This window comes from Oryctolagus cuniculus, chromosome 4 (genome assembly GCF_964237555.1).
Source record: "Oryctolagus cuniculus chromosome 4, mOryCun1.1, whole genome shotgun sequence".
Lineage (NCBI taxonomy): Eukaryota > Metazoa > Chordata > Mammalia > Lagomorpha > Leporidae > Oryctolagus > Oryctolagus cuniculus.
The window spans coordinates 164179084-164191572 of NC_091435.1; the positions used below are offsets into that span (position 1 = coordinate 164179084).

At 40.4% G+C, this 12489-nt stretch overlaps 1 long non-coding RNA gene across 3 annotated transcripts in view; it reads right to left on the reverse strand.

Moving 5' to 3' along the window:
- The window catches only part of LOC103350366 (uncharacterized), a 48941-nt gene extending 37073 nt beyond the window's left edge, over window positions 1–11868 (reverse strand). For 2 of the 3 annotated variants that reach the window (XR_011388400.1, XR_007908707.2), the window contains exons 1-3: window positions 11774–11868; window positions 4960–5215; window positions 1189–1327 (exon numbers count right to left, since the gene is read on the reverse strand). This is a non-coding gene — a long non-coding RNA (uncharacterized lncRNA). Of the gene's footprint in view, window positions 1–724; window positions 855–1188; window positions 1328–4959; window positions 5216–11773 lie in introns of all 3 variants that reach the window. The other variant, XR_001794578.3, reaches the window with a different exon arrangement.
- Between the last annotated feature and the right edge of the window lie 621 nt (window positions 11869–12489).

A 12489-nucleotide genomic window follows, 5' to 3' on the forward strand; every position in this document is an offset into this window, starting at 1 on the left:
GCAGTGTTTGCTCCAGCTCATTTCCCATCAGGTGATTCCAATGTCTTTTAAAGACCAGATGACTCAGTCTCTTTTTCTGCCTCTTCTCCTTCTCCACCTGACCCAGCCACAGTCTCTGAAAACTGGGGGCTTCAAGGCCTCCCTTACTGCATCCTGTGAGGACAATGTAAGACAAAGGAAACTGGCAGGCTGGTGGTCCAAGATGGACACCCCAGGAGTTGCTTGGCCTCTGCCAGCTCTGAGAACTGTAAGCGCCATGGGGACATCTTCTCCTCAGTCCTCCTCTACCAGGGGGCCCCTGGGTGAGGGTTTACACTTTTTCCCATCAGGGCTGCAGTGTTAGCAAAAGTGAAAGTAACTTTAAACCCCTTCAGATCAAAACCCAAGGTGAAAAAAACCCAGTAACTGCATTCTCACCTCAACGATTATTGCAAGTCAAACCAAAGAGGGAAGAGAAGACGTGAACCTCCCTAGACCTGAATGCAAGCAACCGGTAAGAGCAGCGGCTCTCCACCCAAAACGGGAAGGTGTGAGACTCTGTGGAGTCTGCTGCTTCCTTTAGACCCAGGGAATGTGTGCTTGACACCTCTCTCTGCCTCCCCGCACCCCACTTCCTTCTATTTTTGTAGCTTCGAGAAGAACAGGAAGGGGTGTATTTTTAAAAATGTTTTTCAGCAGTTAGGGTCTGCCTGTGTTCTAGAAGCTCATGATGCTGTGAACTTACTGCAGAAATGACTGTGACCCTGGGCAGGGGGCTCAGGATGGTCCAAGTTGTCAAAGGAAGAGGGGCTCCCACCAGCTTGCAGGATTGCAGGTCATTTCTGTCAGGCTGGGCCAGGGAGCTCCAGGTCACACTGCATAAGATATTCAAATACAAAGTTCAAGACAGACTCCAAGGTTCCATCTACTTAATCAGTGACAGTGAAGGAAACAATAGGTTCACTGGAGAAGGTGGCCCCAGCACAAGCCTGCCTGGTACTGATTGTGCCTCTGGGGAGATCTCTGTTGCTGCAGGAGCTGGAAAAACCCCGGGAGACACACAGAATAGGCAGAGAACGCTGACAGCTCAGGCTGCTGGAACCACATTCCTTGCTCAGTGGCTTGAAAATGCACACAGTTTAGAATGCAACTCTCTGTAAATAGGAAATAAAGAAAATTATAAATGGTTTCCTAATCAGATATATGTACCTCGGGGTAGCTACTAGTTTTGTTGCTGTTTGTTTGTTTGGTCTGGCGGTTTGTTGTTGTTGTTGCTATAATGGCTTCCACCTTGTTCTCTGGTTTTTGTTCTCTCACTTAGCGTCCAGTTCCATTTTCCATTCATTTTCTTCCATCAAATAGGTTTTACCACACCCAGAAAAGAAAAACACAGTTAAATACAAATTTCAGATAAATAATTTTTTAAGTATAGGCAGGTCCCATGTAGTATTTGATACCTTTATAGCAAAATGTTATTCACTGTTTATGTGCAAGTCAGTGGGACAGACCTCATGCTAAAATTCTTCATTGTTGAACCAAAATTCAGATTCACTGGGTGTCTGCATTTTTTCTGACAACATTAACTCTAGGCCTTTTTTCTGTCCTTTTCTGAACACCTTCCTGAGAGAGGCTTTCTTTAAGCCCCAGTAGAAAATAAAGGATTACAGACAAGCTGGTTCCCATGGACTGACCTGCTACAGTGTCATCTGATCATATTCAACCAAGGAGTTCAGATGGTTTATGGGTTAATAGCAGAATGAGTAAAGTTCTTTAAAGTTTGCTCCTTCTTCCAGGGAATAAGTAGCCAATTGAAATTATTTTATCATGACTAATCATATCTTTCTATACAGTTGTGATAAACCGTGTGACATCAGTCTGCAGCATCAAATTGCTAGCATATGGACTATCAGAGGGGTTTTTGTTTTGTAGATAGTTCTTTTTAAACTAGGAGAACCTAAATTTAGTGGACAAATATTTCTTTTCTTGACGATTTCTTTATTTTTACTTGAGGGACAGAGAGAGAGAGAGAGAGAGTGCGAGCCCACCTACTGCTTCAGTCTCTAGGTGTCTGCAATGGCTGGTGCTAGGCTGCGACTAAGCCAGGAGCTAGCAACTCAGTCCAGGTCTCCAATGCGGGTGGGAGGTACGCAATTACTCAAGCCATCATCACTTTGCATAAACAGGAAACTGGAATTGGGAGCAAAGCCAGGACTTGAAACCAAGAACTCTGATATGAGGTGTGGGCACCCTAATCAGCAGCTTAACTGCAAGGCCAAATGCTTGCCCTGAAAACTATTTCTTGAATAAATGTTGGGTACGCAGATGACAAGCCAGGTGCTTCTAGAGTGACAAAGCCTCAAGGATGTGCCTCCCATCCCAACCACATTAATTCATTCCGGAGCACACACAAGCAAGGAGCTGATTCGTTACAGTAGTATGTTTGCTATATGAGCCGTATAGGCTAAAAACTTCATATTGTGGAGGGACTCCAGTCCCTAGAATATTTGACAAACATATTTTTTCCTTTTTGAAGTTTTAAAAGCTGGCCAAATTATGGAACCAATATTCATGTGCCACAATCACTCCATGAATTAACAAATATTAACCTTTTTTACTTTTGCCTTATATAGAGAGAATTTCACACAATTTTCTCCCACATCATAGTCTCTCTAAAGTTGAGCGCATTTAAAGATTAATGGAATATTGGGGCAACTTTCTTCCTGAGTGATTCTTAAAATCAGAGTAGGTTTTATTTTATTTTATTTTATTTTATTTTATTTTATTTTATTTTATTTGACAGGCAGAGTGGACAGTGAGAGAGAGAGACAGAGAGAAAGGTCTTCCTTTTGCCGTTGGTTCACCCTCCAGTGGCCACCGCGGCCGGCGTGCTGCGGCCGGCGCACCGTGCTGATCCGATGGCAGGAGCCAGGTACTTCTCCTGGTCTCCCATGGGGTGCAGGGCCCATCCTCCACTGCACTCCCTGGCCACAGCAGAGAGCTGGCCTGGAAGAGGGGTAACCGGGACAGAATCCGGCGCCCCGACCAGGACTAGAACCCGGTGTGCCGGCGCCGCAAGGCGGAGGATTAGCCTAGTGAACTGCGGCGCCGGCCGCAGAGTAGGTTTTATAATCAAAAGCTTAGAATTGATAAAACCACATGATTTTTACTAGTAAAATAACGAGAGATGGAATTGAAGATCCTTGATTTTTCCCTAGCCTTCAATTTCACTCCCTCTCGTCTTAATTTTCTCCATCTCTCTAAGGCAGTGATTGTTATAAATCTGCTGTGTGCCTTTTAGGAAATGACTTTACATGTGTGGATATAAATAGTCTTAATCTATAGTGTTATTCTCTGTGTCATTATTCTATGTGTCTCTTTCCTGTTTACTTGCAATTTTTTTTTAAATACCTATGTTGGTTTCCATACAGATACTCATTTTATGTAATAAATCATATTTAATTGTATGCCAATACTACAATGAATGTATCCATTTCTCTATTGATGGACTCTTAAGTTGTTTCCAAAGCATTTTTCCAACTTCTTACTACTTTTTTTAAATGACAAAATAATTTTACATATTTGGTATACATCGATATATGAGTACAATATGCATAATTAGCTCCACACTATTACAAGAAAAAATTACTCTGTTATACACTTAGAAATGGAAGTTGCAGGTGGTAAGGTATGTATATTTTAAACAATTTCCAATTTGCCTTTAATCTAATTAAGTTTGCATTTAGTGGTGTCATTAGCTTTATTGAATGGAACCTGGATTTGTAATTGTGAGGGATGGTTCTTTTTCTCCTCAGAGAAAAGCCTTTTGTGTTTTTCCTTTCATCAGTTTTTAAAAGTCAGAGCTCATAATAATGCAGTGATAAAAACCACTCTCCATTAATGCTATCTCTGAAACTGACATGATAGTTTGCAGGCCAGGAGTCAACCAAACTACCTAAACTGTCTGAAACACCGCGGTGTTTTCAAAGGCTCTCTACGCTTGAAAGGCCACACCAGGCTTCTCAGGTGCCAGAGATGAAGTTAAATCAGTGTGAATTCTAATACAGAACTACCAGTCACATGTGTTAAGGGCTTAAGAATGGGTATCCCCATTTGATCCAATAGTGCCATATTTAGGAATTTACTGAAAGTCAACTATTAAAGATATGCACTAAAAAGAAGTGACTTGGTATTAACTGTAAGTAAGTTCGTAGCAGTAGAAAACTACAGACAGCCTTGAGAGGTTACAAGAATAAGTGAGGCGGGGTTGCAGCATTAAGTCTGCTTGGGAAGCCAGTAGCCTGAATCAGAGTGCTGGTCCAGTTCTGGCCACTCCACTTCCAATCTAGCTCTTTGCTCATGCACCTGGGAAGACAGCAGTTGATGACTCCTATACTTGGGCCCCTGACACCCATGATGGAGATCAGGATAAATTTCTCTTTTCCTGGCTTTGGCCTGGCCTAGACCCAGCTGTTGCAGCCATTTAGGGAATGAACCAGTATATGGAAGATCTCTCTTTCTGTCTCTCTGTCTCTTGGTTGCTCTGCCTTTCAAATAAATAAGCAAATCTCTTTAAGAGAGAGAGAGAGAGAGAGAGCAGATTTCTATTAAAAAATTGTCCCCCAAAGCATTCACAGAAAAGAAAATGGGGTAAAAGATTGAAGAATAAGCTTCTTTAAAAATATATTTGTGGGGAAATATTTGGAAGGATATAAACAAAGCTTTAGTAGTGGCTCTCTCTGGGATGTGGAATTTATGGACAAGTTCTGTTTTCTTTGTGCATCTTTCTAATTTTATATAATTAGTATCTATTATTTTTGCAATGAATATAATTAAAAAGAGAAATGCCAGAATTTTGTTTAGTGGTCTCAGAGTTCCATATTGAGAATAAATGCTGGTTACCGTGCAAGCTGATAAGAGATTTTAGGAGAAAGATAAGATGGGGAAATAAATTTAATAAATCACAAAATCTGGGAACCATACCTCGTTTATTTTCTTCATCTTTGTTCTCTACTTTTAAGAGACTATAATGCATGGAAATCCAGAGATGACTGGTCTCTTACAATGAATAATTCAGTTTTTCTTGTGCTGTGGAAAGAAATTATGCCTCCAATAAAGACCTGTAGAAAAATAGATTCAGAGGCTGGCATTATGCCTCCACCTGAGATGCCTGCATCCTCTGTGGGTACCAGCCTGCATCCTGGCTGCTCCATTTCCGATTCAGCTCCCAGCTGATGGCCTGGGAAAACAGAGGAAGATGGCCTAAGTGCTTGAGCCCTGACACCCATGTGGCAGAGCTCCTGGCTCCTAGGTTCGGTCTCTTCCAGCCCCAGCCACTGGGGCCATCTGGGGAATGAACCAGTGAATGGAAGACCTCTCTCTCTCTCTCTCTCTCTCTCTCTGCCTCTCCCACTATCTCTGTAATTCTGGCTTTCAAATAAATAAATAAATAAAGCTTGAAAAAGATTTAAAAGGGAGATTTAGCAGTCTTCATTGATATGAAATTTGAGAGCTATCTAATGCTTCTTTTATTAATTTAAAAATTTATTTTAGATGAGACCAAATTTACTCTAGAACAACATTCTTTTTGTAGCTTTAATAGTCTTTCCTTGAAGCTTAGCTTGGCAGTAAACAAATAAATATATAAATATCCCTTGGTCAAGGTGGAAGCTCTATTTACAATGAGCTTCTGTCAGTTTAAGAACATCTAAGTTGGGCCAAAAGGAGAGTATGGCTGCAGGTAGATGGACTTCTAAGTTACTGAAAACATTCAAATGTTAATCATGTAAAACTGGTGTTAGAGTGGACTAGTTGAAACTATTATAAATTATCATATCTAATGCCATCCAGTATGCAAATTATGGAAGAACTGGCATGTGTATGCATTGATGCTAGCACTTGAAAATGGCTCAGTATTTATGGAGAGAACCCAAATAATACTTAAAGATGATCAAAACTAGTTATTTTGCTTCCCTCCAAAAGACAAAGTTATTTGTATAAATATCTTTCTCATAAACACCAGTGCTTACTCTCCTTTCATGATATAACTTCAGAGAAACTACACCATACACTCAAAAAAAAGTTTAAGATCACTTCCAACTCTGAGTCTAGGATACATAAAATTATAGAACTTCAGGAAAAGAAGGAAACTTAGGAATGTAACTGGATGGCCTGAGACCTGCTAATAATTAAAGAAGTCAGACTTACACTTGATAGATGGCTCTGTAATTATGAGTACATTTTTTTTTATGCACGACTCATGCACTCAGTAATGAGGTAGCTCCTATCAAAAGGCCCTAGGGACCAGAGGGGAGTGGGACCAGGCAGAAGCAAATGCTGGTTTAGGGAATGCTCCCAGTGCCTCTGCAGCTCCCTCTGCATTCCAGACAGACAATAACTTGGAAGTGGTGTGAATTGCACCCCACCCCCACAATTAACCTCAAAGAGGTGTTAATTTCACAGTCAAACTGAGGACCATTTAAATTCAGACAGTGTCAGAAAACAAGCATTTATTTGGAACCAAAAGAACAATTTGTCTCTTTTCTTTTGCATTATCTGCCCATTAATTTTCCCAGAATAAAACATCTTCAAACAGACTTTCCCTGCTACTAGAATGCCCCACAACCCAGGCGAGAAAAAACAGGACCTTTAAGAGGGAGAAAAAGCCTTGGGTACAGACAGCAGGGAGAGTGAATGTCGCTTCCAAAGAGGGTCATTTCTGGGGAAAAAAGCTGAGACAACACACACTCATTCTTCTGAGTATCCTTGTATTAATGACATGATGATGTCTTGCCAGAGTTTGTAAGATTGTGAGGCTATGAACTCTTTCCTTCTCAAACTACCCATTTAGTTTATGGTCACATGGTGATGGTTTTGGGTGATACCTTACCTAGCTTTTCTTCATCTTGTGGTTTCTCAGCCTCAGGCACTATTGACAATTTGGACTGGCTATTTCTTTGGTTAGACGTGGAGGAGAGGAGAGGCTGTTTTATTTACTAGATATTTGGCAGCATCCCTGGCTTCTACCCACTGGAGGTCAGTAACACACTCCTCGACACTCTCTACTCACTATTCATGACAATTGAAAATGTCTCCAGATTTTGTAAATGCTCTTAGATTGCATCAGATTCCAGCAGTCATGCCAGCAAAATACTGTGCTATTCTTTTTTTTTTTTTTTTAAGATTTATTTGTTTATTTGAAAGGCAGTTGAAAGGCAAAGTTACAGAGAGGCAGAGGCGGAGTGGGGGGAGAGAAAGAGAGAGAGAGACAAATAAACAAATATCTTCTATTGGCTGGTTCACTTCTCAAATAGTCGCAATGGCTGGAGCTGGGCTAGTCTGAAGCCAGGAGCCTGGAGCTTCTTCCAGATTTCCCACATGGGTGTAGGGGCCCAAGGACTTGATCCATCTTCTACTGCTTTCCCAGGCCATAGCAGAGAGCTGGATAAGAAGTGGAGCAGCGGGGACTTGAGCCGGCACCCATATGGGCTGCTGGCACAGCAGGCGGTGGCTTTATCTGCTATGCTTCAGTTGGATTCAACTCCCACAGTTATGGCTTCCTGACTTTGACACTTGTCCATTGGACCGTCAACCATATTTAAATGAAAATTAAAAGCCAAGAATATTGGGTAATTTGTGAAATCATGAGGATATGAATCCATTTAACTCTTCATTCCTTTCCACCTTGATTGTTCCCTTTGCTTTCCTTAGCACCAACCTATGTTCTTCATTATGGAAATACCCACCATGTATTGAACTGTACTATGTGCCAGGTCTTGTATTATGCAGCTTACATTGTCATAACAACTCACAGCATTAGGTACACATTTTCCCATGTCACTAAAGAGAGAGAGAGCTTCATGCTTTGGTTTAAATATTACATGTCGCCAAGAGCTGATGGGGACAAGGCTTTATCCCAAGTGATGCTATTAGAAGTGGTGGAATCTTTAGAAAGTGGCACCTGGTGGAAGGTCCTTAGATCACTGGGAGTGTGCCCTTGGAAGGTAGTTCTTGTGTAGCCATTTAAATTCTTTTTTAATTTAAAAAAATTTTTTTAAAATTTTTAGTCAATTAAGCCAGTCCCAAAGGGACAAATATCATATGTTCTCCCTGATCGGTGACAATTAACCAAGCACCAAAATGGAAACCTGTTGAAGTGAAATGGACACTATTTGAAACAGTGACTTGATCTGCCCTTGTCCTGACTGTTGATGTACAATTTAATACTTTATCCCTTTTAGTATTTTTTTTGTTCTAGTTAATACTATTGGTTGAACTCTATAATTAACACACAATTATTCTTAGGTGTTTAAATGTAACTGAAAAGTGATCCCTGTTAAATATAAGAGTGGGAATAAGACAGGGTGGAGATGTACAATTTGGGACATGCTCAACTGGACTTGCCCCAAACAGTAGAGTTAGAAACGTGCCAGGGGATTCCAATTCAATCCCATCAAGGTAGCATGTACCAATACCATCTCACTAGTCCAAGTAATCAATTTCAGTTCATAATTGATCATAATGATAGGATTAAGAGTCAAAGGGATCACACAAACTAGACTAGTGTCTGCTAATACTAACTGATAGAATAAAAAAGGGAGAGAACGATCCAACATGGGAAGCAGGATACACAGCAGACTCCTAAACAGCAGATTTCCTAAACAGCACTCTGGCCTCAGAATCAGCCCTTAAAGCATTCAGATCTGGCTGAAGAGCCCGTAAGAGTATTTTAGGCATGGAAAGCGAAGACACTCTGGAAAAAAATGACCTAAATGAAAGATCTCTGTGAGTGAGATCCCAGTGGAAAGAACGGGGCATCAAAGAAGGAGGTACCTTTCTCTGTAGGGAGGAGAAAATTTTCACTTTGACTATGGCCTTATCTAAATAATGTCAGAGTTTGTGAACTCAAGAGGCTTCCAAAGCATTGCCAGCTCACGTCAAGAGCCTCGGGTGATTACTGACGTCCTAAATAAGAGTGTCAATTGTTAAATCAACAACTGAAGTCACTGTGCACTTGCTCCCCATGTAGGATCTCTGTCCTTAATGTGTTGTACTATGTGATATAATGGTGTAACTAGTACTCAAACAGTACTTTATACTTTGTGTTTCTGTGTGGGTGCAAACTGTTGAAATCTTTACTTAATATATACTAAATTGATCTTCTGTATATAAAGAGAATTGAAAATGAATCTTGATGTGAATGTGATGGGATAGGAGCAGGAGATAGGATGATTTGTGGATGGGAGGGAGGTTATGGGAGGAAAAAGCCACTGTAATCCAAAAGCTGTGCTTTGGAAATTTATATTTATTAAATAAAAATTTTAAAAAAATATGTGATAGAATTCAGCAGTGAAGCTCTCCAGTTCTTGGCTTTTCTTTTTTGGGAAGGTCTTTATTGTGGATTCAATTTCCATCTTGATTATTGGTCTGTTTAGTTTTTCCATGTCTTTATGACTTAATTTTGGTAGATTGCATGTTTTCAGGAATCTATCCATTTTTTCTAGGTTTCACGATTTGTTGTTATACAGCTCTTGGCTGTAATTCCTTATGGTTCTTTTTATTTCTGTGGTATTTGTTGTTATATCTCCTTTTTAATTTCAGATTTTATTGATTTGGGTCTTCTCCATCTTTTTTTTTTTTTGGCTATTTTGGCCAATGGTATATCAATTTCATTTATTTTTTTCAAAAAATCAGGTCTTTATTTCACTGATCTCTTGTATTTTTTGGGGAGGGGTTCAATTTTGTTTATTTCTTCTCTAATTTTAATTATTTCTTTCCTCCAACACATTTGGTGTTTGGTTTGTTGTTGTTTTTCTAGGTCATTGAAATGTATTGATAGCTCATTTATTTGGTTCCTTTCCAATTTCTTCATTTAGGCACTGATTGATATAATGTTTCCTCTTAACACTGCTTTTGTTGTATCCCGTAAGTTTTGATATGTTGTATTATTGTCTTCATTCATGTTCATAAATTTTTTGATCGCTCTTTTGTTTTCTTCTATGACCCACTGTTCATTCAGGAACATGTTGTTCTTTTTCCATGTTTTTGCATATGATCTAGAGATTCTTGAGTTGTTGATTTCCAGCTTCATTCTTATAATAATATAAATATATCCTTCTATTTTTTTTTCCTTTGAAAGGGAGAAAAAGATATTGCCCAACTTCTGCTTCACTTTCCAAATGTGTGTGAGAGCTTGATCTGGGATATATTGTGGTCAGAGAAAATGCATGAATTTTCCAAGACTTGCTTTGTGGCCAGCATATGGTCTATCCTAGAGGAAGTTCTATACACTGGTGAGAAGAATGTGTATTCTGCAACTGTGAGGTGAAAAGTTTTGTAGATATCAGTTAGTTCCATTTGGTCTGTAGTGTTGATTAGCTCTATCATTTCTTTGTTGATTTTTCTGCCTAGTTGATCTGTCCATTGATTAAAGTGGCAATTTAAAATCCCCCATTAGTATTGTATTGGAGTCTATATCTCCCTTTGGATCCATTGACATTTCTTTTAAATATCCAGGTATCCTGTAATTGGGTGCATATATATTTATTATAGTCACATCTTCCTGTTGAATTGATCCCTTAATCATTACATAGTGCCCTTCTTCATCTCTTTTAAATGTTTTTATGTTTAGATCTATTTGTATGACATTAGGATGGCAACACTTGCCCCTTTTTGCATTCTGTTGGCATGGAATATCTTCTTCCATCCTTTCACTTTCAGTCTGCATGTATCTTTGTTGATGACACGTGTTTCTTGTAGGCAGCAAAGAGATAGTTTTTTGTTTGTTTGTTTGTTTGTTTGTTTTTTGGACAGGCAAAGTGGATAGTGAGAGAGAGAGACAGAGAGAAAGGTCTTCCTTTTGCCGTTGGTTCACCCTCCAATGGCCACCACGGTTGGCACGCTGTGGCCGGCACACCACGCTGATCCGAAGGCAGGAGCCAGGTGCTTATCCTGGTCTCCCATGGGGTGCAGGGCCCAAAGACTTGGGCCATCCTCCACTGCCTTCCCAGGCCACAGCAGAGGGCTGGCCTGGAAGAGGGGCAACCGGGAAAGAATCCGGCACCCCGACCGGGACTAGAACCCGGTGGTGCCGGCACCGCTAGGTGGAGGATTAGCCTATTGAGCCATGGCGCCAGCCAGATTTGTTTTTTAATCCATTCAGTCTATGTCTTTTAATTGGAGAGTTGAGGCCATTTACATTCAAGGTGACTATTTTTAAGCAACAACTTGGCCTAATATTTTTTCCATAAATATTCCTATTATTAACTGATTTCTTTTGTACTTTTACTGAGGTATTTTCTGCCTTCATATTTTTCATAATGATTGCTATCTCTCTGTGTTTCTGTGTGTAAGCATCTTTTGTAAGGCTGAACAAGTGTGGCCACTTGAATTCTTGTGAGAGAGTTGTTACAGAAGCCTGAGTTTGATCCCACCTGTTCTGTTTCCTGACTTATCGTGTGATCTTCTACACTCACTCTCAAAACACCCACAACAGCTAGGGCTGGGCCATGCCAAAGCCAGGAGCCAGGAACTCCATCTGTATCTTGCTAATAGATGGTAAGAATCCAAGCATCCATTCCACTACCTGCTGCTTCCAAGAACATTAGCCTGAGGCTGAATCAGAAGCAGAGGTGGGACCTGATCCCAGGTACTCTGATATGGAATGTAGGCATCCCAACAGACAGCTTAACCTACTGTGCCACAATACTTGCCCCCCCCCCAATTCCCATTCTGTAAATGATCCCCAAATTTGCATATACATCAAAGTCACCTAAAGAAGGAGAGTATGGGAACTCACATGTGATCTGGGAGACACCTTCATCAGAACCAACTAACTGGTTCAAATTTTAATTCTGGAGCCATCCTCCCAGTATGCGTTTATAGGAAGCTGGAATGTGGAGTGGAGAACTTGGAACTAGAACCCAGGAACTCCAATATAGGTTGCCATTGTCTCAATTCATGTCTTGACTGCTAAGCAAAATGCCTGCTTCAAATTACCTAACATCTTTTGTCAGTTTTTTCAGTCTGCGAATTGATGATAACAAAAGTCGCTAGGTCGCAGAATCATTATGAAAATAAAACGGATTTTGGTTATGAATTTTTTGGAACAGAACCTAACATATAGTAAAGATTTAATAAGTTTCAACTACAATTATTGCCAACAACTCTTTCTTTCTAGGCTCCAGCCTAGACTTATGAGATCAGAATCTCAGCTGGTAGGGCCCCCAGAGCCTTTAAAATAAGCATTCTATATGCTCTGGAGAACTTGGAGGTTTAGAAAGCCCTGTCTCTGTGCCCCTTCTGAATCTGGAGTCAATCTTCTGCAGCCTCACAGCCAAAGATTCAACAAATGCTAGGCAGAGGCACCAGTGATCTGGCCCCTTGAGGAACATAAGGGATGCCTGACCTTGCCAGTATTAAAAACTACAAGTTTGGAGAGGCAAAGTAAACTCAGTGGTGATCCAACCTAAGCCTTCAATGTTATAGCTAATGAATCAGGCACCTAAAGTTATT